Source organism: Phalangium opilio, unplaced genomic scaffold, assembly GCF_054372755.1.
Source record: "Phalangium opilio isolate 3A_F unplaced genomic scaffold, DU_Popi_V2 ptg000201l_1, whole genome shotgun sequence".
NCBI classification, from domain to species: Eukaryota; Metazoa; Arthropoda; class Arachnida; order Opiliones; family Phalangiidae; genus Phalangium; species Phalangium opilio.
The window spans coordinates 146,116-170,255 of NW_028324214.1; the positions used below are offsets into that span (position 1 = coordinate 146,116).

Sequence of the window (24,140 nt, forward strand, 5' to 3'; positions counted from 1 at the left end):
ACTTGTACAGAGTGACAGATAACACGTTTCTATGATGATTTATTAAACAAAGTCTCGTCCTGTCCCTCGAATTCTCATTCACCTCGCGAACGAACTGTTTGATGATATCTCCTATTCAATTAGGGAATACCCGGTAATGATGGAAAGAAAATTCGAAAAAGATATTATTTCCCGAAGAAAGGTGTCAATCGCTTCAAGAAAGTCGTGAATGGAGAATTGGTTTATATCGACTGGCACGAAGAAATGGCTGGTCTCGAGAAGTTTTGTAGAGAAGAAATGAAAGGGGAAAACGACGGACGTCCCTTAATTTACCAGTCACCTTTTCCTTTGAAAACAGATTCCGTTGGGTTCATGTCACGAAATCATACAATTGACAAGGAGACTTTGGAACGAATTAGTCAAACGTAAGCCTGTTATAAATTTATAACGCTCTATCTCTTATCACAGAAATAGCCCCCTTTCCGGGTCGAATGGCGTTCTACTATAAAATTGCCCACAAAGCGGGGATAAGCAGTTAATTCCCCTCTTTACCAAAGTATTCTCCACGATCAATATATTGATACTGCGTAAGACAATTACCCCATAGATATTGTATTTGATATTGAGATGATGCTCAAGTCGTCAAAGGGGTTGTGATGACAAAGTAATTATCCCTCGAGCAAATGGAATTTGCGAGAGATACGTCATCCTTGTACCAGTATTGCCAATAATTTCTGGAGCGTTAGGCTTAAAGGGAGTTAGAAATAGGTTTAAAGTCATCAGTGTTTCCTTAGTAAGATACTCCGCATAGATATATTCTACTTGTGATCTTTAACATTTCAAAGACATTATGCATGACGTCAAGGGTGAAGGTTTCTACATCTCGTTCCCTTTAATTCAAGCAGAAAGGGCTCCAAAAATCTACGTATTCCTGATATAAGTAATCTTCTTATAAAAAAACTCAAATACAGAATGTTTTGATGGTTTTCAAGCATGCTGGGTTGCAGAGCGAGAAAATCCGAGCAACAATTATCTGAATATTTCTTCAAAATACCCGTAATGGTTTCAATTTTCAAAGTTAAAAGCATTATATTTAAAATAAATAGTAGTAGACCTTATAATGTTGCGTTTATAAGATGTTATACGATATTTGCTCCTTTCCTTTGCAGTTTGCGGTACGCCGCTTCATCGTGCTTGTGCGACGAGGCGATTAATAAAGCCTTCGCGTGGATGAACACGAAATGCGTCACGACAGAGAATCACGTCCAAGACCTGGACTACACCAAAAACGAAAGCGAAGTGCGTCTCTTGCTCAGCATTTTCATCATAAGTTTAATGCCGGCGTGCTTAGAAGTAACGTTGGAACTTTTCTTCAAACTATGTCCGTGTTTCATAGCAGCTCGTGTTGAAAAGTCAACCCGTGGCAAGAAGAAGCTGCGAATAATTGGCTGTTTTTCAAATTAGGGATTGAGTAATCCAGCACTGGCACGTATCCCTCACTTCAGAAACTTATATTAGCTTCTAAACTGTGGTCTACCGACTTTCATACACTGGAGGCATAAGCCTATCAGAATTGGTTCACGAGAAAAACAATACACAAAAAATGAAGAAACAAAGTAACAGTATTTATAAAAAAACATATAAAGTAATTTTATTCTAATTGGCCCTTAAACTGTGGTCAATTTCTAGCAAGCTAGTTAAATATAATTTTGAAGCTTAAGAGATGTCGGATAAAAACATTCGTATGTAGATTGCGCAATTTGTCACAATAGTGACAAAAATTTTAAGCTGTAATTCTTTTGCATACACGCTTTTTTATCGCTACCACGCTGTAATAGATATAAATTATGGGTACAATTTCCGCAGCTGAAAAAAATCCTTAAATTTCACAGCAATTCAAGACCGGCAAATTGGTTGCCATTTCTTCATTTTCTGTTTGCTAACTACTAATTATCTTTAACACAAAAATATGCAGCGCGATTCTGCAAACGCGATACAAAAGTAGGAATACCAGCTGCTAGTTTTAAACTGTCATTTGACCACATTCATACACATGTTACAAGTCTGCAAAAGTGATGGAAAAGTAGAAATGCAGCTGCCAGTTTAAAATTGTAACTTGACCACCTTTGAAGGTATTCAAAAGTAGAAATACCGTCTGCCAGCTATTTAAAAACTGTAATTAAGAAAATCTCGTCAGGGATTTTTATTTATACTTAATCCGAAATTGTAATGTTAATCTCTATGGAGCTTAACATTACGAGGTGGATAATTTTTTGCGAATTAGACCCAAGGTTTCTCGATCGAAGGGGGTACACTTTTTTGATTAACCTAACTTTATAGCACTAGCAAAGGCAATAAAGTTAAAGTATATAATTTCTCGTAGTGAAAAGTTAAGTTTTAAAAAATCCTTTTAATCCACGCGCTACATTTGATTAAAATTTTCATTTCAAATCTTGTTCTAAAATACACCATTTTATATTCTCAGGTGATTTTTCAAAATCCTTTTGGACCTACTTTTTGTCCTGCAAAAGCTAAGGTTAAAATTATCACAATGAAATACTTTGAGAGTAATTACAATTGCCAGCTAGTTTCACGAGGTTTGAACGTATGTTTAGCAATGTGTGCTTTTATATAGTGCATTGTGTTTTCGGACCATTCAAACTCTATGTTGGATTGAGTTTGACAATTCCAGAATTAATTTATTTCCTTTACTAACGTCTCTCCCCAAAAAAGGACAATTATTATACAAAAACGAGTTTTGCTTCGCAGTCCTTAGAAACTGCATTTATGCACAATCTTTGGATAAACAACGACACCTATTCAAACCTAAAAGGGCTAGAAATTACAAATTATTATTTGTATTTCAGTTTGAAATAAAGCTTAATCGATATGGAAATTTGGTTTTAAATGCTTAGTTCAAATAATTATGATTAAATATTTTACAACAAAAAAGGTATAAATGCGGCGTTTCGAGATAATAGGAGGTCAGATTTTCATAAATGAAATCTTATAGAATCTGTTCTCGTAAAAATTTTCCCATGTAAAATAATTAAGGCAAACAAATACAAAATGAGCTTTTAGCATTTTAATTATTCTGGGTGGAACAGATCAGAAGAACGCTTATTTCGAGTAAAATGTCGTCCAACCATCATTCTAATTTGTGACTTAAAAAGCAATGTCGTATTTCTGACATTTATCATACATTCAGAATGGGGTTCTAATATGTGTGTTGTTACCAGTATGAGTTTTAAACTTCAATTTGAACTCGAGTCGTCATTGTCCTTGATTCAAGCTGTTTGTTACAAAATGTTGCATTTATACCCTTTTTGTTGTGAAATATCTAATCATAACATTACACCACTTCGAAATTCTGTTGCGCGCATGCCCGATGCCCCGCGCTCGAAGCGCCGCAAGGGGAAAGACTAGAAACTGCTCTTTGTGGTATGCTATCGATTGGGCGTGTTATCAAAACAGCATTGTCCAAAACGGCTTTTTCATAAACGCGTTTGCCATTATAGCCATTTCTCGTTTTAGCGCATTTTGAATACAGCGTTTATATCTTGAGCGTTGTTTCGTATTGTTGAAGGTATAAGTATTAGAGCTCGGCATTATCTATCCATTATCCACGTTATCTTATCATTATGTTACGCCTTTTCCAAAATATGGTTGTTTATCTTCATTGACTTCCCAAAATAATATGCCTTTTCCAAAAAATTATATTTTAGAGATTTCCCTCCCTATCAATCACAGTTTGGGCGGAAACAGCAACCGCTGTTTTGGGAAATAGCGCTGTATTGAGAAACGCGGAAACAGCAACCGCGGTTTTGCTTCCACGCGGTTTTGTAAACCTCTGTTTTGGGAACCGCTTTATTGCAAAACGCTCTTTTGAAAACCGCTCAACTACCCGTGAACCGCTCTTTGTTACCCCTACTAGCAAAAGCGCAACCCCTCGCGGTTTTTTTCCCTGCCCATCTTAATAAGTACTAGTTCGCAGTAGCCCGCTGTGGCGCCCTAGGTAATGTCAAAGTGGTGTATTGTTTGAACTACGCAATTAAAATGGCTACGTCACCAATGCTATTTGCCCATTGTAACAGATACATAGAAATATCTGGGTACTGAACCCTTGGCCATTCTGATGCTTCACTGGTATAATAAGTTTCTCCTCGAAAGGATCGAAACCAACAAACTTTTTTAACTTTTTTTCGTAAATTAGTTTGTCTTCATCAAGAAGCGAATCGAAATAGCCTTTCAAAAATTGTTTTGGCGTTTTAGAACTCATTTTCAAACTAATGTTCAGTCATTCTATAGGAAGAATCAACGGTATACTGAAAAATCGTCTGCTAGGTTTGGCTCACAGAAAATCTGGCAGCCCGACACCGGGGAGAGAACGGGGGATGAATTCAGGGGTAAAAGGCGGTCTCCCCCTTTTATGAAAAGTATGAAATTCATTGAATCTCCCCCAAACGAGTGAATGGGCTTCTGAGGCAATAGATATTCCTGGTGAAGACCAAGCTGTGTCAGAAGAAATATTAACTAATAGAGTTTCTGTATAAGTGCAATACCTATTTCAAGGTCAATTGAGGTACAGACCGTTGGTAACTTGTGGGATGATGCCGAGAAAGTTAGCATTGGGACAGATACTTGTACGGAAGAAAGTATCCAAACAGAATTGGATGACATCTATAAAAAAATAGTTACTTTGGCTATGAAAGAAGACACTTATGCAGCTTCATCACTACAATCATTGAGCCCAATACGTAATGAACCAAGAACAGCGGCTCTAATTTCTACACCCAAGGCAAATTTGGAAGGGCCAAAAACACTTTTATCACCTTGTTTGAGCCTGATTTCTGAGGAGTCTGACAATTTGGAGCAAGATACTTTTGTGTCAGCTAATGCCTCATTGTACGAGCCCAGTTACGACAGTACTTCCACTTCCCTCTTGGAATCAGAAATAACTGCGAAAGAAAGCTTAGTTCAAGAAAAAAATACATAATTTTCGAGAGTCAACTTGATCAACTGCTATGTCGAGTACGTTGCCATGAAAATAATTGTACAAGCCCAATAGACGTTTCTGAATCGTTAAAGAGTGAATATGAAGGAACTCAATTAACAATTAAATTAATTTGTACAAATGGACATGAGGATATTTGGAAATCACAGCCCTTGTTGGGTAAAATGCCCGCCGGAAACTTGCTTTTAGTTTCAGTATATTACTCTCTGGGGCTACTTTTCACCGAGTTGATTCAATTTTTAAATTTATGGGATTGGTGGGTATTGGAAAAACCACCTATTATGATATCCAGCGTAATTTTGTAGTTCCAGAAATAAAGAGAGCTTGGAGAAAAGAACAAACTGAAGTAATAGAGGAGTTAAAACAGTGTCCAGAAATCAGTCTCTACTGATGGCCGTTATGATTCACCAGGCCATAATTCAAAATATTGCACTGTAACCTTAATGGAGCAAAACACAAACAAATGCATTCATTTCGAAATAGTCAATAAGGCAGAAACCAATTATAATTCAACCAACATGGAACTGGAAGGCCTGAAAAGATGTTTGAGAAAAATGTATGACTGTGGGGTGAAAATTAATCAGCTAACCAGTGATCGGCATATACAAATTGGAAAATTTCTTAGAGAAAATTACGAAGAAATAAATCATCAGTTTGACGTATGGCATCTGTCCAAGAATCTTCGAAGCAAAATTAAATTAGCTGCCCGTAAGAAAAAAAAAACTAAGACTTAGATCCATGGGTTAAATCTTTGAGCCGGCACATGTGGTATTGTTCGGAAATGTGCAACGGCGATGTTGATGTTTTAATATACATGTGGAAATCTGTTTGATTTCATGTGACAAATATGCACACCTTTCCCAGCCTCATTTTCAATCCTGTATCCACGAAAAGTTATCCCATGATGCTGAAAGAAGGAAAAAGTGGCTTGAAGCGGACACAGATCCTCACGATGCGCTTGTGAATATAGTCCACAATAAAAGTCTTTTGAAAGATTTAAAGCAAGTAAATGCATTCTCGCACACTTCATCTTTGGAATCGTATCACAGTTTAATGCTGAAGTATTGCACTAAACAGCAAGAATTTGACAGTGAGGTAGTGGAAGCTAGAACGATGCTGACTGCGCTGGATCATAACTTCAACGTTAGCTGAAAATTTTATTTTGAAAAAGAAGACTCGTTTCTAAATCGTAACAAAGAGGAATTTGAATTTGTTTTCTCAAAAGCTACTAACGAATGACACGCCAGGCCATTGAAAGAACCCAAGTCGTATGATTTCATTTACAATATTCTTGAAAACATTGTAAAAAGAAAACTAAAGGATGTAGATGATATTCCTCTAGTAGATTTGCCAAAAATTTCTAAAGGGAAAACTAGATATTGCGCCAATTCCTTGCCCTGATAAGGGTGAATTGGTAAAAACCGCCAAAAGGCGCAGATTATTTTAAAAACAAATTTACTAACGCCTTAATTAGTTGCATATTGTTTTAAATAAACCAAAATAATGGGTATTTAATCAACATATGAATTAATGTAACATAGTTTATTTTCATATTCGTATGATAACTCTATAGTACCACCCGTAAATACCTCTCGGAATTCTAGGCTACATACATCTACACACTTGTTGCCATATTAGAGAAGCCTTTCCTGAGCATGAGATACAAGTTATTAAAATTAAACTAATCGTTGTCAGAAGTGGAGTTCGAACCCACGCCCTCATACGAGGATCAGAGCTTAAATCTGACGCCTTAGACCACTCGGCCATCCTGACACGCTCTTAAACGTTTTCCTTGAAAATGAAGCTATAGTACCACCCCGAAATACCTCTCGGAATTCTAAGCTCCATAAAGCTACTCACTTGTTGCCACACTAGATAAGCGTTTCCTGAGCATGAGATACATCTTATTAAAGTAAAAAAAAAGTTGTCAGAAGTGGGGTTCGAACCCACGCCCTCTTTCGAGAATCAGAGCTTAAATCTGACGCCTTAGACCACTCGGCCATCCTGACACGCTGGTAAACGTTTTCCTTCAAAATGAAGCTATAGTGCCATCCCGAAATACCTCTCAGAATTCTTTGCTCCATAAAGCTACTCACTTGTTGCCATACAATAGAAGCCTTTTCTGAACATGAACTACATGTTATTAAAATGAAACAATTCGTTGTCAGAAGTGGGGATCAAACCCACGCCCTCATACGAGGATCAGAGCTTAAATCTGACGCCTTAGACCGCTCGCCCATCCTACCGCTCTTTAAATCGTTTCCTTGAAAATGAAGCTAAAGTACAACCCGTAAATACCTCTCGGAATTCGAGGCTACATACATCTACACACTTGTTGCCAAATTAGAGAAGCCTTTAATGAGCATGAGATACAAGTTATTAAAATTAAACTAATCGTTGACAGAAGTGGGGTTCGAACCCACGCCCTCATACGAGGATCAGAGCTTAAATCTGACGCCTTAGACCACTCGGCCATCCTGACACACTGATAAACGTTTTCCTTGAAAATGAAGCTATAGTACCACCCCGAAATACCTCTCGGATTTCTAAGCTCCATAAAGCCACTCACTTGTTGCCATACTATAGAAGCCTTTTCTGAACATGAAATACATGTTTTTAAAATGAAACAATTCGTTGTCAGAAGTGGGGTTCGAACCCACGCCCTCTACGAGGATCAGAGCTGAAATCTGACGCCTTAGTCCACTCGGCCATCCTGACACGCTTTTAAATGTTTTCCTTGAAAATTAAGCTATAGTACCACCCCGAAATACCTCTCGGAATTCTAAGCTCCATAAAGCCACTCACTTGTTGCCATACCATAGAAGCCTTTTCTGAACATGAAATACATGTTTTTAAAATGAAACAATTCGTTGTCAGAAGTGGGGTTCGAACCCACGCCCTCATACGAGGATCAGAGCTTAAATCTGACGCCTTAGACCACTCGGCCATCCTGACACGCTTTTAAACGTTTTCCTTGATAATGAAGTTATAGTACCACCCCGAAATAGCTCTCGGAATTCTATACTCCACAAAGCTACTCACTTGTTGCCACACTAGATAAGCGTTTCCTGAGCATGAGATACATCTTATTAAAGTAAAACAAATCGTTGTCAGAAGTGGGGTTCGAACCCACGCCCTCTTTCGAGAATCAGAGCTTAAATCTGACGCCTTAGACCACTCGGCCATCCTGACACGCTGGTAAACGTTTTCCTTCAAAATGAAGCTAAAGTGCCATCCCGAAATACCTCTCGGAATTCTATGCTCCATAAAGCTACTCACTTGTTGCCATACAATAGAAGCCTTTTCTGAACATGAAATACATGTTATTAAAATGAAACAATTCGTTGTCAGAAGTTGGGCTCGAACCCACGCTCTCATATGAGGAATCTGACGCCTTAGACCACTCGGCCATCCTGACACGCTCTTAAATATCTTTCCTTGATAATGAAGCTATAGTACCACCCCGAAATAGCTCTCGGAATTGTATACTCCATAAAGCTACTCACTTGTTGCCACACTAGATGAGCGTTTCCTGAGCATGAGATACATGTTATTAAAGTAAAACAAATCGTTGTCAGAAGTGGGGTTCGAATCCACGCCCTCATATGAGGATCAGAGCTTAAATCTGACGCCTAAGACCACTCGGCCATCCTGACACGCTCTTAAACATCTTTCCTTGATAATGAAGCTATAGTACCACCCCGAAATACATCTCGGAATTCTATGCTCCATAAAGCTACTCACTTGTTGCCATACTAGAGAAGCCTTTCCTGAGCATGAGATACATGTTATTAAACTAAAACAAATCGTTGTCAGAAGTGGGGTTCGAACCCACGCCCTCTTTCGAGAATCAGAGCTTAAATCTGACGCCTCAGACCACTCGGCCATCCTGACACGCTGTTAAACGTTTTCCTTCAAAATGAAGCTATAGTGCCATCCCGAAATACCTCCCGGAATTCTATGCTCCATAAAGCTACTCACTTGTTGCCATACAATAGAAGCCTTTTCTGAACATGAAATACATGTTATTAAAATGAAACAATTCGTTGTCAGAAGTGGGGCTCGAACCCACGCCCTCATATGAGGATCAGAGTTTAAATCTGACGCCTTAGACCACTCGGCCATCCTGACACGCTCTTAAACATCTTTCCTTGATAATGAAGCTATAGTACCACCCCGAAATAGCTCTCGGAATTGTATACTCCATAAAGCTACTCACTTGTTGCCACACTAGATGAGCGTTTCCTGAGCATGAGATACATGTTATTAAAGTAAAACAAATCGTTGTCAGAAGTGGGGTTCGAACCCACGCCCTCTACGAGGATCAGAGCTGAAATCTGATGCCTTAGTCCACTCGGCCATCCTGACACGCTTTTAAATGTTTTCCTTGAAAATTAAGCTATAGTACCACCCCGAAATACCTCTCGGAATTCTAAGCTCCATAAAGCCACTCACTTGTTGCCATACCATAGAAGCCTTTTCTGAACATGAAATACATGTTATTAAAATGAAACAATTCGTTGTCAGAAGTGGGGCTCGAACCCACGCCCTCATATGAGGATCAGAGCTTAAATCTGACGCCTTAGACCACTCGGCCATCCTGACACGCTCATAAACATCTTTCCTTGATAATGAAGCTATAGTACCACCCCGAAATAGCTCTCGGAATTCTAAGCTCCATAAAGCCACTCACTTGTTGCCATACCATAGAAGCCTTTTCTGAACATGAAATACATGTTTTTAAAATGAAACAATTCGTTGTCAGAAGTAGGGTTCGAACCCACGCCCTCATACGAGGATCAGAGCTTAAATCTGACGCCTTAGACCACTCGGCCATCCTGACACGCTTTTAAACGTTTTCCTTGATAATGAAGTTATAGTACCACCCCGAAATAGCTCTCGGAATTCTATACTCCACAAAGCTACTCACTTGTTGCCACACTAGATAAGCGTTTCCTGAGCATGAGATACATCTTATTAAAGTAAAACAAATCGTTGTCAGAAGTGGGTTTCGAACCCACGCCCTCTTTCGAGAATCAGAGCTTAAATCTGACGCCTTAGACCACTCGGCCATCCTGACACGCTGGTAAACGTTTTCCTTCAAAATGAAGCTATAGTGCCATCCCGAAATACCTTTCGGAATTCTATGCTCCATAAAGCTACTCACTTGTTGCCATACAATAGAAGCCTTTTCTGAACATGAAATACATGTTATTAAAATGAAACAATTCGTTGTCAGAAGTTGGGCTCGAACCCACGCCCTCATATGAGGATCACAGTTTAAATCTGACGCCTTAGAGCACTCGGCCATCCTGACACGCTCTTAAACATCTTTCCTTGATAATGAAGCTATAGTACCACCCCGAAATAGCTCTCGGAATTGTGTACTCCATAAAGCTACTCACTTGTTGCCACACTAGATGAGCGTTTCCTGAGCATGAGATACATGTTATTAAAGTAAAACAAATCGTTGTCAGAAGTGGGGTTCGAACCCACGCCCTCATACGAGGATCAGAGCTTAAATCTGACGCCTTAGACCACTCGGCCATCCTGACACGCAGTTAAACGTTTTCCTTCAAAATGAAGCTATAGTGCCATCCCGAAATACCTCTCGGAATTCTATGCTCCATAAAGCTACTCACTTGTTGCCATACAATAGAAGCCTTTTCTGAACATGAAATACATGTTAATAAAATGAAACAATTCGTTGTCAGAAGCGGGGTTCGAACCCACGCCCTCATATGAGGAATCTGACGCCTTAGACCACTCGGCCATCCTGACACGCTCTTAAACATCTTTCCTTGATAATGAAGCTATAGTACCACCCCGAAATAGCTCTCGGAATTGTATACTCCATAAAGCTACTCACTTGTTGCCACACTAGATGAGCGTTTCCTGAGCATGAGATACATGTTATTAAAGTAAAACAAATCGTTGTCAGAAGTGGGGTTCGAACCCACGCCCTCATACGAGGATCAGAGCTTAAATCTGACGCCTTAGACCACTCGGCCATCCTGACACGCTTTTAAACGTTTTCCTTGAAAATGAAGCTATAGTACCACCCCGAAATACCTCTCGGAATTCTATGCTCCATAAAGCTACTCACTTGTTGCCATACTAGAGAAGCCTTTCCTGAGCATGAGATACATGTTATTAAACTAAAACAAATCGTTGTCAGAAGTGGGGTTCGAACACACGCCCTCATACGAGGATCAGAGCTTAAATCTGACGCCTTAGACCACTCGGCCATCCTGACACGCTCTTAAACATCTTTCCTTGATAATGAAGCTATAGTACCACCCCGAAATAGCTCTCGGAATTGTATACTCCATAAAGCTACTCACTTGTTGCCATACTAAAGAAGCCTTTCCTGAGCATGAGATACATGTTATTAAAGTAAATCAAATCGTTGTCAGAAGTGGGGTTCGAACTCACGCCCTCTTTCGAGAATCAGAGCTTAAATCTGACGCCTTAGACCACTCGGCCATCCTGACACGCTTTTAAACGTTTTCCTTGAAAATGAAGCTATAGTACCACCCCGAAATACCTCTCGGAATTCTATGCTCCATAAAGCTACTCACTTGTTGCCATACTAAAGAAGCCTTTCCTGAGCATGAGATACATGTTATTAAAGTAAATCAAATCGTTGTCAGAAGTGGGGTTCGAACTCACGCCCTCTTTCGAGAATCAGAGCTTAAATCTGACGCCTTAGACCACTCGGCCATCCTGACACGCTGTTAAACGTTTTCCTGTGATACCTGACAGATGTTTCATTACGTAATTTGCACTAGTCACTAACTTAACAAGATGATAAATGGGTTGAGTCACTCCAAAGAAGGTGGAACTTGAGCGTTAGAAAGAAACGGTACTGCATTTGAATGGAAGCAAATGGAACAGGTAGAAGCCATTGAGATACAACGAAGAGAAAGTAAGGAGTTGACGCAGGTAAAAGGGTTACGTCATTCGTATAGTGTACGAGACGCTTGGACTAAATTAAACGTAACCTCTGCGAAAATTCTCAGTGAACTGTACAATCACGCGCATCCACTCTCAGGCGATCCACCAAGACATACTCAAGAAACTATGGCGTGTTATGATTTTCTGTACGCATGTCACCTAATTTTTGAAAATAGCTTACTTTTGCTCCAGAAAGTGTCTTCACGAGAAAGCTCACCAATTCAAAACATACTGAAAGGGCAGGAAACCACTATCATGTCGAGAGGGCAAATCATATTTAGCCTGGCAAACGTGGGACTTATTGAGAATATCGGAATACGGCTTTATACGATTTGTTGAAGAATACCATGAAAATTACCCCGCTTGTTATATTTACGGGTTAAAGTAAACGACAGCATAGTAAAAACGATGTTTAGCCAGTTACGTTTCATAACAGCGGAAAAATAATCTGGTTCAAATTTGAAACCAGCTCGAAGATCGTTCTTAATTAATTTAGAAATGAAAACGGCAGTGAAAACAGGTGAACGATTATATATATATATATATATATCTTTAGATCGCTTCCATTTCGTCACGAGTTTTTTCAAAGCTATCTCTGTTTGGTTATGGTAGACCAAAATTGAATACCCAGGAAAATACAAATAAAACCACGACATCTTTAATCACGCCGTCAGGTTTCGAATTTAGATATGGTTTAATTAAATTGGCTGTGAAGTCCAACTTGTTCTCGCAATCTACATTATCAAGAGGTTCAATTTCTATTTCCATTTCTCTTGCTGCTACATTCTTTATCCAGTTTTCAAAATAGTTTAAAAACTTCCCATAACCACCAAACCTCTTATCACTCTCAAGAGGCCTCTGACTTCCTTTAATTTTATTGAATGTAGAAAGCAAATTGTTGAATACTCGTTCTATGCCTCCATTTTCCTTAAGCCTTTGTAGTAAGGCCAGACGCGTTGGATAAAGATTTATCACTTTAAACCCCTTTTTACCAGAGTTTAATACATCCCACACGTTCATTTGCAACCTATAAAAGATTTTATTCATGGAATTTATCAGAATGTAATAATAATAATAAAAATCTTGCTTTAACCGGGTTACACCGCGGAGGAAAATTACTTTTAACAAGTGGAGAGGGATCTTGCAAACTCTACGCAGAAGGGTTTGTACCCAGGATTTTCGCTCGGAGCCAAAGTCCGGGATCGAACCCGCGACCCTCTTGCTGCGAGGTGATAGTGCTCTTCACCTCCCTACATTATATTATTGTTTTAAAATAGTTATATAATAAAGAACTACTTACACTTTAAATATTCCCTCTCGTAAAGCTAACTCATCCGGGTCCAGCAGGCGTAGGACACAATTTCCTGAGATCACTCCTGTATTAATGCGCTTAGTATCTAAAATCTCTTCCAACCCGTGGGGGTGGAAACGGCGCTAAAATTACGTAAACAGGACGCATTGTGAATAAGGTCTACCAACTCACTTCCCCGTTTTTTCTTCTGGTAACACGATATGAAGCCAATTTCATGTAAGTAATAGATGGGTGGAACAAAAAGTTGCACTAATCCATTCTACTGTCCTTGCCAGTTTACAAGGGCATCACTACCGGCACTATCATATCTCCCGACATCAAGTCTGAACGGACGAGGATTACCTAAGACGGTAAGACCTGAGTCTTACGATGTTTCAACTAATTGAAGCCGATCCATTATTTTTAGAGTGGTACTATTCTCTGACGAAGCTTTATTCCACAGGGATGGTACGGTAAACCGACATAACGTACATTACAGGGCCCAACGAAATTATCACTGGTTACGACATCACTAACATCAATTGCGATGGAAGGTAAAATTTTTGGTGGCCATTCTTAGAAACCGAATTCTTCTTGATGAGAAAATCACTGAAGACATTTACTTGCACTTTTGTGTCATGAGTTAAGTGCTTGGAAATGTATTGCAACTTATTTGCAAGGCATGGACGTCTTCTTGAAGAGTGCCTCAACCACAATGGTAGACACATCGAATATTTTTGTTCACTCGCTGTCACTTGCGTACAATAAAAAATTAATTCGAAACATCTATTTACACCCTGTATAAATTAGTATAAGTATAGTGACGTCATCCGTTGGTAGTATTGGGGGTTGTCCACAAAGGAAGGTAAATAAAACCTTGCGAATTATTTTGCCAAATCAATACTGAGCCTACCTAAGCATATTCCTATGCTGTTTGACCACACTCTATACATAAAAAAGTTAAAATATTAAAGTGTTTAGGTTAAGCGAATGATCGGAGCCTCCGAAATGAACTAGGCCCATGCATTTCAAATTTTATGTGGGGAAATATTCAGTTTGTTAAGGAAAATATTAACAAGTTGGGAAACCAAAATAAACCTCTCCGAGCCGAGACGAATTTACTTTCTAAACACAGGTCCACCAGCCAATGAGAAAAAAAGGAAATACATAGTTGAAATTGGCGAAATATTGCCAAGGTGTTTAGCAAAGGCTTAAGCGTTTAACAATTTCCTTTGTATCCTCAATAATTCTAATGAGGACCTAAAATGTATCACTGAAGGGTGTATTTAACTTTCGGCTCACTCTGAACCGTTAACACCTCCTATAAGAGGAGGCGAAACAAGGTCATTTCTAGTTTAAATCTAGGATATCTTATTTCACAGATATCGTTTGTGGATAGATGAAGAATTAACATCCATATTATCTAATGAATATAAAAAATGCGTTTACACTATATATAAATGTAGTAAAGCTGAATTAAAAAGTAAACACCAAATTTGAAATGTTAATATCGAAAGATGTTCTTGGAATATTAAGATGAAACAGAGCTTTATAGCTACACATCTACTTAAAGAATCGTAATGCCGAAAAAAATTTAAAATATTTCCATTTAATATTCTGCAAAAAGGAAATGTTATCGTTTTGTAAGAGATCTTATCATCCTACTCGCTTTATAATAATAATAATAATGTTTATTGTGCGTTGAAACAGTATACAAGATACCAACAAGTCAGCGCACATTGCGTTAAAAGTGATGGGGTTATATTAATTAAATTAGAATATACACTTTGAGGTAAAATGCAGTTAAGTCTAAAAGATAGTGGAAACATAATTGCTTTAATTTTTGGGGTTTAAACAAGTCTATGTTTGTGCAAGCACTATGGCGGTTAAAAGTCTGAATCATTCTAGCGAGAGGAGATAGATTTTCTTGTCTTTCGTAGAAGAGGTGTCTTTTACGTGTCAGTCGAGTTGAAGTGTTGAAGCTTATTGTCCGCAAGAGTAAACTTGAGTGAATTTTATAGTTAATTAGTTTTTGGAGGAATATGATGTCCAGTTTTTGTAATGCGGCCGATATCGTATCCATATTTAGGGATTTTATTAATGATTCGTAGTTATACGATGCATCTCTAATATAAAGAGTGTGATAGTATTCGATGAACTTTCTTTGTATTCTCTTGAGTGAGTTTATATTGGATTTTATGTTGTCATTGTATGTGACTGCGCCATAGAGCAGACATGGTTTTACTAGGGTCATATAGAGTCTTATGAATACTTTTGGGGAGTTCAATGGTTTGGCTACTTTGAGTATACATCCAAGGGTACGACGGCATTTTGCAATTACGTATTGTCGGTGATCTTTAAAATACAGTTTAGAGTCAAAGTATATCCCTAAGTCCTTTATTAGTTTTTCTTGCTTTAACGATTTGTTGTTTAGTGTGAAGTTAAAGTTGATCTTATTTATTTTCCTGGTGTTTGTGACTATGACTGTTTTTTCTTCATTAATTGGTAGATTGTTCTTTTTGCACCAAACGGATAAGTGGTTTAAATCATTTTGCAATTCTTCGCAGTCGTCTAGATTATTAATTCTTTTTATTAGTTTCTGATCATCGGCGAATTGGAGAATGGTTGAATGTTTTATCGTTGCGGGTAAATCTGCACTGTATATATTGAAAAGCAGTGGACCAAGGGATGAGCCTTGCGGAATGCCACAGTTAACTTGATAAGTTACGTTTGTTAAGGTTTCATTGCATTTTATGATATTGTGTCTTCCTGTTAGATAGTTGGTGACCCATTTTAATAGACTTCCATCGAGTCCGTATGCCCGTAGTTTTTTCAAGAGTAGGGGATATGAGACACGATCAAATGCTTTTGAGAGGTCTACATATATTACATCCATTTGCCCTCTTTGTAGTACAATCGGTTTCGCCTCTTCCATGAATGAAACGTGATTAGTTTCAACTGATCTGCCTTGTACGAAGCCATGTTGTGATTCCGGTAAATTGTTGCTGAACCATGAGTATATATATTTATACATGATGGTTTCGAAAATCATGCTGAGGGAGCTTAGCAGTGAGATTGGTCTGTAGTTTTTAGAATCACCGCTGAAACCCTTTTTAAAAATCGGTGAAACTATGGCCACCTTCAAAGTGTCCGGAAAAATACCTTTTTCAACCGAGAGATTGAATATATGTGTTAAGAGTGGTTCAATGATGTCCTGGCAACCCTTTACTATTATGTTGGGGATCTCGTCTTTTCCAGTGGAGAGGCGCACATTTAGTTTCTTTATTGCTGATTTAGTGTCTGCTCTTGAGATTGTTAATCTGGAGAATGAGTCTGTCATATTGTTGTGATTGGTGAGAAGGATATTTGGATCTGCGTTGTCGTCGGCGATTTTTGCGAAAGTGTTCGCAAACTCGCTTGCAATTTGTTTATTGTCTGTTACGAGTGTGCCATCTTTTGTAAGTACTATATGCTGCTTTTTTGCCTTGGTTCTCATGTTTACGTAAGAGCAAAATAGTTTCGGATTCTTATTTACTGACGTCCCTATGTGATTGGAATAGTTTAACTTGTCCCTGTTTATTAGTTTTTTTATTTGTGCGCGCAGTTTTTAATTTTACACGGAATTTTAATTCCGGTAAAATTTAAGAAAGGGCACCAAACCCCTGTCCCTGTCCCTGTGCCGGACGCGTCCGCGAAACGAACGCTTACGATGAGAGAGAGAGGGAAAACGAAAGTACGCGAAACGAACGCTTACGAAAGTGTGCGGGGGGAGAGAGATCGCTAGCGTACACGATGGCGATACGAAGGGGGAAACGAAGGTCCGCGTAGAGAGAGAACTGCCTGCCTGGTATATTAGTGAGAGGGGAAGAGGGAGAAAGGGCATCCCGCTCGGAGAGGAGAGAGAGGAAAGAAAGGTAGTTTAAATCTCGCGGGCTTTTTTGAGTGAAGGAAAAACAAGATGATAATTTTCGTGCACTACTGCACTTTGTGCGCGTGATACATCAGAGATTATGCTGGATGGTTAGGTTAGGTTTCGTAAAATAGAGGGGACGGTTTACGGTCATAGTGATTTCTGGTTTAGGGGATCCAGGATTTTGTTTTAGATACATTATTTGATTCGTATGGTTTTTAAAAATTATCTTTAGTGGGGTGCACAATTTAGTTTCATTAATATTATTTGAAATGTGACGTTATTAGAAATTAAGGGGATACACGATCGTGTTTCAGAAATGTTTTTAGTTGTACGATTTATTGGAGATCAACTATACGGGGGGTCACGTGAGCCGTGTAAAATTACTATTAAGGCCCAGCCCTTGGGCCATCTTGTTTGTATGTTTCCTGATCTATTGGGTTTAATAGAGTTTTGTACTTTTTATGAAAGTACTTTTTTCTTTTGATTGATTTGATAAGTTCATCCGATGCCCAGTGTGGATATGACATATAGTTCCGCTTGTTTGTTTTTACTTTTTTTGGGATGAATTGATGTAGTGCTTTGTTAATCTCATTTGTGAGACAGTTGTTTACGTCTTTAGAGTCTAATATCATACTCCAGTCCTGGTCCCTGAGATAGCAATAGATTCCGAGGAAGTCGGCCTTCTGATAATTATACTTGGCATCGCTGGTTCTAGCTATGGAGGGTTGCTTGTGATAGCTTAATGCAATGGGTGGATGGAATCGGTCTCTGGGTACTAGGTCTTCACCGGGAGTTATGACTTTGCATGTATGTGTATTGGTGAAGCAAAGGTCAATTTGCTTGTTTTGGTGGTTTCTTATCATACTTATTTGTGTCAGGACGGATTGTTGACAAATTTGGAATATATGTTCGCTTTTCAGTTTGACATAGTAGTTGCAATTACTCACATCCCGTGTTTCCCAGGTTATGCCGGGTAGGTTGAAGTCTCCCAAAAGGATAATGTCTCCATTATAGGATGGGAGCGTGTTATTAAGCTGTTTTTAGGAGATCGTAGGATTCTAATGAGGTGTCTGGAGGTATGTAAATTGTGCCCAATATAAGTTTTTCAGTAGTACTCAGTTTTAGCTCCAACCAAACAGCTTCGAAGTGTTTTTCTAAGTCTGGCCTACGTGTTATATTTAGGTTATTGTTTAGGGCTATGAGGACACCGCCTGCACGGCGTCCATCATTTCTATCATTCCGATAGACATTGTACTTGCGGGGGAAATAATCCTCATTAAAATCCGAGTTTTTGAGCCATGTCTCCGTTATACATATAATAGGATAGTCATTTAGTAATAGATTTGTAAATAATTCGTCCGATTTGTTACGCAGACTTCTTGCGTTTTGATAGCATATGGTTAAAGGAGTGGTATTAGACTTCATCTCCAATCGGCTCTACACCCTCGCCGCTAGCGGCTGGCTCAATTGAAGGCTGTATGTATTTGCGATACTCGCTCAGGTATCCCTTAAATTCCATCATAACGCAATCAAGCGGGAAATTATGTGGATTATTTAAGGAGGTAAATTCATTCTTATCAGTCGAGGTTACGTGAAAGGATGAGTAACTTGTGGCTTTAGTTTATAATCGTGTGCATTGTGTAAACTTAAGTTCTGAGTAGAGCTCGGCATTATCGAATAAATTATCCGCTTTATTTTATCTTTATCCGAAATCTAGAATTATCCACAGAAGTACCATGTTAAATCGCATTATAACCGCCAGTTTTATTTGTAAATAATCGGTTAATCACTAATTTTCGGATAACGGTTAGATAATGCCGAGCTCTAGTTCTGAGTCGGTCTCTATGTATTGTTTCAACTCATCCGCGGTGAGATTCGGCGGTAAGCGTGAGATAAAGAGTGCTTTTTCTCTGGGTTGTTTAGGTGGTTTGGCAATCGCTACAATTGTTTCGAGTTTTTAGCTCCTGCCAAGGGAGCTACTTTGGGTCGGGCCGTGGGTTTGCCATTGGTGTTTTGAGTTTTTTGGAAATGAATTGTTTTTTTGGGTTAGCTAATGGTAGTTCTTTAGGGCGGTTAAGCCAGCTGCCCCCAATGTTCAATGGATTAATATTCATTGGCCTATTTAGGTCGAACGGCTGATTTTGGATTCTTAAGTCATTCTTATGGGTACTTTGGTTTTTTAGCAGGGTCACTTCCTGGCGTAGACTAGTTATTTCATTTTTTAACACGTTAGTAAATGTTAATATTTCCGATAGTGAGGAGAATAAATGGTCTATGGCACTGTCCTTATCCCGGGTTAAGCTCCCCATTCTAAAGTATTCATTTAAATTTTCGATATAGTCGTCCATAGTGGACCAGTTATTACCTCGGCTGGTATTGAGTTTGTCAGGCTTGTCTTTGTCCTCATATTCTGATTCGCCGTCGTCGTCGGTTGATTCATCCGTTTGAGCTGTAAAGGCAGCGAGTTTCAACTTCTTGCATTCTTTGCATTCGTATTTGCTGGTTTTCCCGTTGTATAGTAATTTCGCATCTTCTATCGTAATCTTTAGGCATTGGTTGTGCGTTTTTATTTTACATGTTTTGCAAGGAATAGCGTTTTGTTTCGCAGCTATTCTTTTCTGGCAGATAAGGCAATTCACGCTTGCTACCTGTGTTTTCGCTTTTCCTATTATCAAAAGTCCGGCTTAGCGGGAGTCCGATAGTAAAAAAAAGAAATGTACTTTTAAGTAACGTTATCGCGGATTTAGCGGTTAACCCGAATGCTAGCGGAGCAAAAATTCGTGCGACTTCACTCTCCAAAAAAATAATATTTACTTTGATATGCGTGTAGTGTTTCGATTCGGATGCTATCTTCATTACTCGTTCTATATAAACTCTCACTTGTGTCATTACATAGAAATAAGTTTATCTTAAATAATTAATTAAATATAAATGATATTAATTATTTTAATCGCCAGTAAATAACTTTAAAAATAGTTAAATCGTTTAAAATAAAGTTGTTCCTATTATCTTTCGAAACTTTGCTAATATTGACGTTTAAAGTGAAGGGTACCCCTCTTGCCCGCTTTCTTCAAATTTTGGGGTATATATACGATTTGTTTCCATTATAATAATAGATAAAAACGCATTCGCGTGAACCGATGGTGGAAGCCCTGCCATTGGGAGGCTAGACATTTCTCGTAACCCTAGCCGATCGCCGCGTATATCTTAAAACCAAACGATAACGATGAAGAAGAAGCCGCAATGGACAAAGACCTGAAGATGGTGGTGCATAGAAGCTGGTGTCAATGTGGGATTGACGAAGAACAGAAGATGGTGGTGCTTACGGGCCAGCAAGTACAGGCTAGTGTCCATGTGGGATGGACAAAGACTAGCAGATTGTGGTCCTTAGAAGGCTTAGTTAGTAAAGACTGGTGTTGCCAGATGAATGGCCAAATTTCCGTGAACCGCGAACGCGTTCCGGAAATCGGGTATTTGTTTGCTCCGATACGCAAACTGCGAACGCGGTCACGTGGGGTGTGACAGACACACAGACAGACAGACAGACACGTCCAGTGTAATACCTCTCCGTGACGTCATCGTCACTCGGAGAGGTAAAAACGTATACTTACAATCCGCGACCTCTGCCCAAATACTTAAGCAGTCGACAGGGTCACAAGGTTGAACTTTGTTTATTTTACGGTAATATAAGCGCCCCCAAGCGTAAAACCACGGTGAACTAAGTTGGTTAGAAAAATATTTTCGCTTCGCGACACGCATGGGAATGATATAAAGCCTGGAAAGTTATTATGCCAAATCAATACTGAATCTACGTAAGCATATCCTTATGCTGTTTGTTAGGAATTCACACGTCCTACCTCTACGGTATCTTAAGTACAACCACTACTCTGTAGGCTAGATCCAACATTAGAATAGGTAAATATTCTCATAGAAACCCTGTTCACTTCAATGCACAGTCTACTCATTTTAATGTTCTGATACATTACCGTTGCTATTCAAAACAATAGAAACCATATTGATCAGACTGGCTGGGTGTAAGGCGATACTTGAACAGGAATTAACTTCTATGAAGAGTCAAGCTTCAACTGTATTGTTTCAATTTTCCCTATTTGGTTTTGAAAGACAGAGCGGTTAACAGTAAGCGCAGTTAAAATGATCTCACTGATGCATTACTCAAATTTTTTTGCGCTGGTACTGAACAATGAGAAATCAATCAGCAACTCATTACTGACTTTGAAGGTGCCGGGTTGAATGCTCCAGGATTTCAGTGAACCCTAAAAGCAAAATGGCGCTAAACGAAATGGAATTTCTTGGAAATGATCGATATTTTAAATACAGGTATTGAAGTTTCACAAATGTCATGGTTGATTGAAAATGAATTAATTATGTTAGGTACGCCCAAGAAACTCGTGTAAACGCGTCGACCATTACGGTGAGGTTCTCAACATTTGGTCGCCTAATGATAATTAACCGTTCAATATTTCTTGTCAGGAAACGTGGGAGATAGAGAAACACGCGTCATTTTACAATATCATGGAGGATTATTTCAAACGCTCTCTTAGCATGAAGTATGTTTTTTAGTCCTTGAAATTCTATTCGAGAAATAGTCATAAGATTTATGCTGAAGTCATCTATCGTTCAGTCAAATGGACATACGAAAATTCGCGAATTTGAATATTATTTGCCTGTTTTTAAATTTATGAAAATGACGATTATTCAACAAAACGCTATTAATAGTAACTCAAGAGTATGATAAAGTTTCCCCCGCTAACTTATTGACAGTTATAAAATCATGTTAATATCTTACTGTAATATAATTTTTGTCGATGGTTTTAAAGGGTATTTTACGAAGAGCATAAAATAAGCGAGTCCATCACACTTGGAGTACAAAAATCAAGCTTTCCCCCCATACCCTCTTCAGGGCTTAATTCAAAAAAACGCCGCAACGCTAGCACCACCACTCAAATTCTCGTCTCTGAGATAGTGGTGGTCACAAGAGAAAAAAATTGTCTCTAAAGTGGTGTTTCTTTTTGCCTTCGAATTTTCCGAACATAAGGGAGCCTATAAGAACAGAGGGTGTGTCTGAGAGGTTGTAAAACGTGACAACCGAAATTCCCCAGACGGCAACGCGGCGCAGAGTATAGCGAGGATATTAGGGTTAGGGACCCGGTAGTTTCTTTCAAAAAACTTTAAAAAAAACCTTGGTTTCTTTTTAGTTTTAGCAGAAGTGAGATGAGACTAGAAGTACTGAGCTAACCAAATTCTTCACTTGGCGAAAGTGAATATTCTAGATGCCTTTAGTACTTCTGTAGGTTTAAAGCTCTGTTTCATTTTGATATTCAAAGGAAAATTTTTAATATTATTCCATAATATTAAGTGAATATGTGGAAATATTTTTCGTAATTACGATGCCTTTAGTAGTTTTGTAGCATTAAAGCTCTGCTTCATTTAGATATTCCAAGGATAGTTTTTAATATTATTATTTGAAATGGCTGTTTATATACTACTTAAGCTATACTACATCTGTATATAGAACAATCCTTGCTTTGGTGATTGCAAGAATAAAGCTAAGGCTTGCACTCTGCCGGTTCAATCAAGTATTAATAGAGCTCGGCATTATCTAACCGTTATCCGAAAATTAGTGATTAACCGATTATTTACAAATAAAACTGGCGGTTATAATGCGATTTAACATGGTACTTCTGTGGATAATTCTAGATTTCGGATAAAGATAAAATAAAGCGGATAATTTATTCGATAATGCCGAGCTCTAAGTATTAACAGTAATAGGCTTAGTGAACTTAATAGGAAATAATTGAGGCCCGAGGTGTAGTGAACTATGGGTATTGATTTTCGTGTCTGAAATGAAGAGACATTAACGGTTCTGAGTGAGCCGAAAGTTAAATACACGCCTAAGTTATCAGGTTAAGATTTTATAATAGAAGAAAAGATCATGGTGGCAAATAGATCAGTAAAAGGGATAATGGTAAAAGGGTAGTAGCTACCGAGTTTTCATTCTTTTTATGGTCCGCATTGACTATCAGTGCGTTTAGCCACAAATCAGCCTTGGTGCTATTTACCGTTAACACTCATGTTGGCAAACTAAGAATATTGTTGAGGTGAGACGAGACGATAGTGTTTACACTGCAAACTAGTTGTGAATGTGGCTATCAGAATATAAGGTAAATAGCTGAAGCGTTGACAATTGGGCCTGTACAAACGCATTAAGTTTATATCTCTCCAAAATTTATACACTTCATTTCCTATTCTTTCCTCATTGACTGATATCTATGTTTCCAAGATTTATCTTTATTGGCTGTAAAATGTCGTCTGCTTTACTGTATATTCGCTATGTATGGAATACCGCTTTAAGAGTTCGTAAATTTTTACTTGAAAAAAAAAAGAGAAAAAATTCCATATCTAGGTAAATAAGTTTGTAGTAGTAGACCTCTTGACTCGGAGAGGTAATATTTTGGTTTTTACAACTTGTAATTTTTTGTAATAATGCAAAAATTTATCTAAGGGACGATAAGACCCTATAAAGCTTTAAGTAAAATTTAATTTTAGGCATATTATTTTTTACTAAAAATTTTACTGGGGTGGTATGTTAAAGTCAAAACTAATATTTTTTAAATTTTTGATCCAATAATATTGATAATAAGCTTAAGTTACTTTAGGGATAACAGCATAATCCGTTTAGGGAGTTCAAATAGAATTATATAGTTATAAAGTTTGCATTACTCCCGCACCTAAACCGTAAAGAAGAACATTAAAGGTACTTTCTCTCCGAGTAAGGAGTGCCTGAGACGAATATTCAGGTATGTTGACGTGCGTACTACTTCTGCCCATAAATTTAATGGCAGTTTTGAATCGGCCAGGAATGTTCTGATCATGTCCAACAGCGTTCTGTTAACTCTCTCGGCGATGCCATTCATCTGGGGTGAGTACACATTGGTCCTTTGATGAATAATCCCGGATCCTTCGAA

General features: G+C 38.4%; 12 non-coding genes across 12 annotated transcripts; all 12 read right to left on the bottom strand.

Annotated features, from left to right (window-relative positions):
• Positions 1-6,682: 6,682 nt before the first annotated feature.
• Positions 6,683-6,766, bottom strand: TRNAL-UAA (transfer RNA leucine (anticodon UAA)). The gene has a single exon. It is a non-coding gene; the product is annotated as a tRNA-Leu (tRNA).
• Positions 6,767-6,918: 152 nt separating this feature from the next.
• Positions 6,919-7,002, bottom strand: TRNAL-UAA (transfer RNA leucine (anticodon UAA)). The gene has a single exon. It is a non-coding gene; the product is annotated as a tRNA-Leu (tRNA).
• Positions 7,003-7,391: 389 nt separating this feature from the next.
• TRNAL-UAA (transfer RNA leucine (anticodon UAA)) lies at positions 7,392-7,475 on the bottom strand. Its single transcript has one exon. It is a non-coding gene; the product is annotated as a tRNA-Leu (tRNA).
• Positions 7,476-7,864: 389 nt separating this feature from the next.
• Positions 7,865-7,948, bottom strand: TRNAL-UAA (transfer RNA leucine (anticodon UAA)). Its single transcript has one exon. It is a non-coding gene; the product is annotated as a tRNA-Leu (tRNA).
• Positions 7,949-8,101: 153 nt separating this feature from the next.
• Positions 8,102-8,185, bottom strand: TRNAL-UAA (transfer RNA leucine (anticodon UAA)). The gene has a single exon. It is a non-coding gene; the product is annotated as a tRNA-Leu (tRNA).
• Positions 8,186-9,040: 855 nt separating this feature from the next.
• Positions 9,041-9,124, bottom strand: TRNAL-UAA (transfer RNA leucine (anticodon UAA)). The gene has a single exon. It is a non-coding gene; the product is annotated as a tRNA-Leu (tRNA).
• A 390-nt stretch (positions 9,125-9,514) lies between these two features.
• Positions 9,515-9,598, bottom strand: TRNAL-UAA (transfer RNA leucine (anticodon UAA)). Its single transcript has one exon. It is a non-coding gene; the product is annotated as a tRNA-Leu (tRNA).
• A 154-nt stretch (positions 9,599-9,752) lies between these two features.
• On the bottom strand, positions 9,753-9,836 carry TRNAL-UAA (transfer RNA leucine (anticodon UAA)). The gene has a single exon. It is a non-coding gene; the product is annotated as a tRNA-Leu (tRNA).
• A 153-nt stretch (positions 9,837-9,989) lies between these two features.
• TRNAL-UAA (transfer RNA leucine (anticodon UAA)) lies at positions 9,990-10,073 on the bottom strand. Its single transcript has one exon. It is a non-coding gene; the product is annotated as a tRNA-Leu (tRNA).
• A 391-nt stretch (positions 10,074-10,464) lies between these two features.
• TRNAL-UAA (transfer RNA leucine (anticodon UAA)) lies at positions 10,465-10,548 on the bottom strand. The gene has a single exon. It is a non-coding gene; the product is annotated as a tRNA-Leu (tRNA).
• A 153-nt stretch (positions 10,549-10,701) lies between these two features.
• Positions 10,702-10,774, bottom strand: TRNAR-CCU (transfer RNA arginine (anticodon CCU)). Its single transcript has one exon. It is a non-coding gene; the product is annotated as a tRNA-Arg (tRNA).
• Positions 10,775-10,928: 154 nt separating this feature from the next.
• On the bottom strand, positions 10,929-11,012 carry TRNAL-UAA (transfer RNA leucine (anticodon UAA)). Its single transcript has one exon. It is a non-coding gene; the product is annotated as a tRNA-Leu (tRNA).
• Between the last annotated feature and the right edge of the window lie 13,128 nt (positions 11,013-24,140).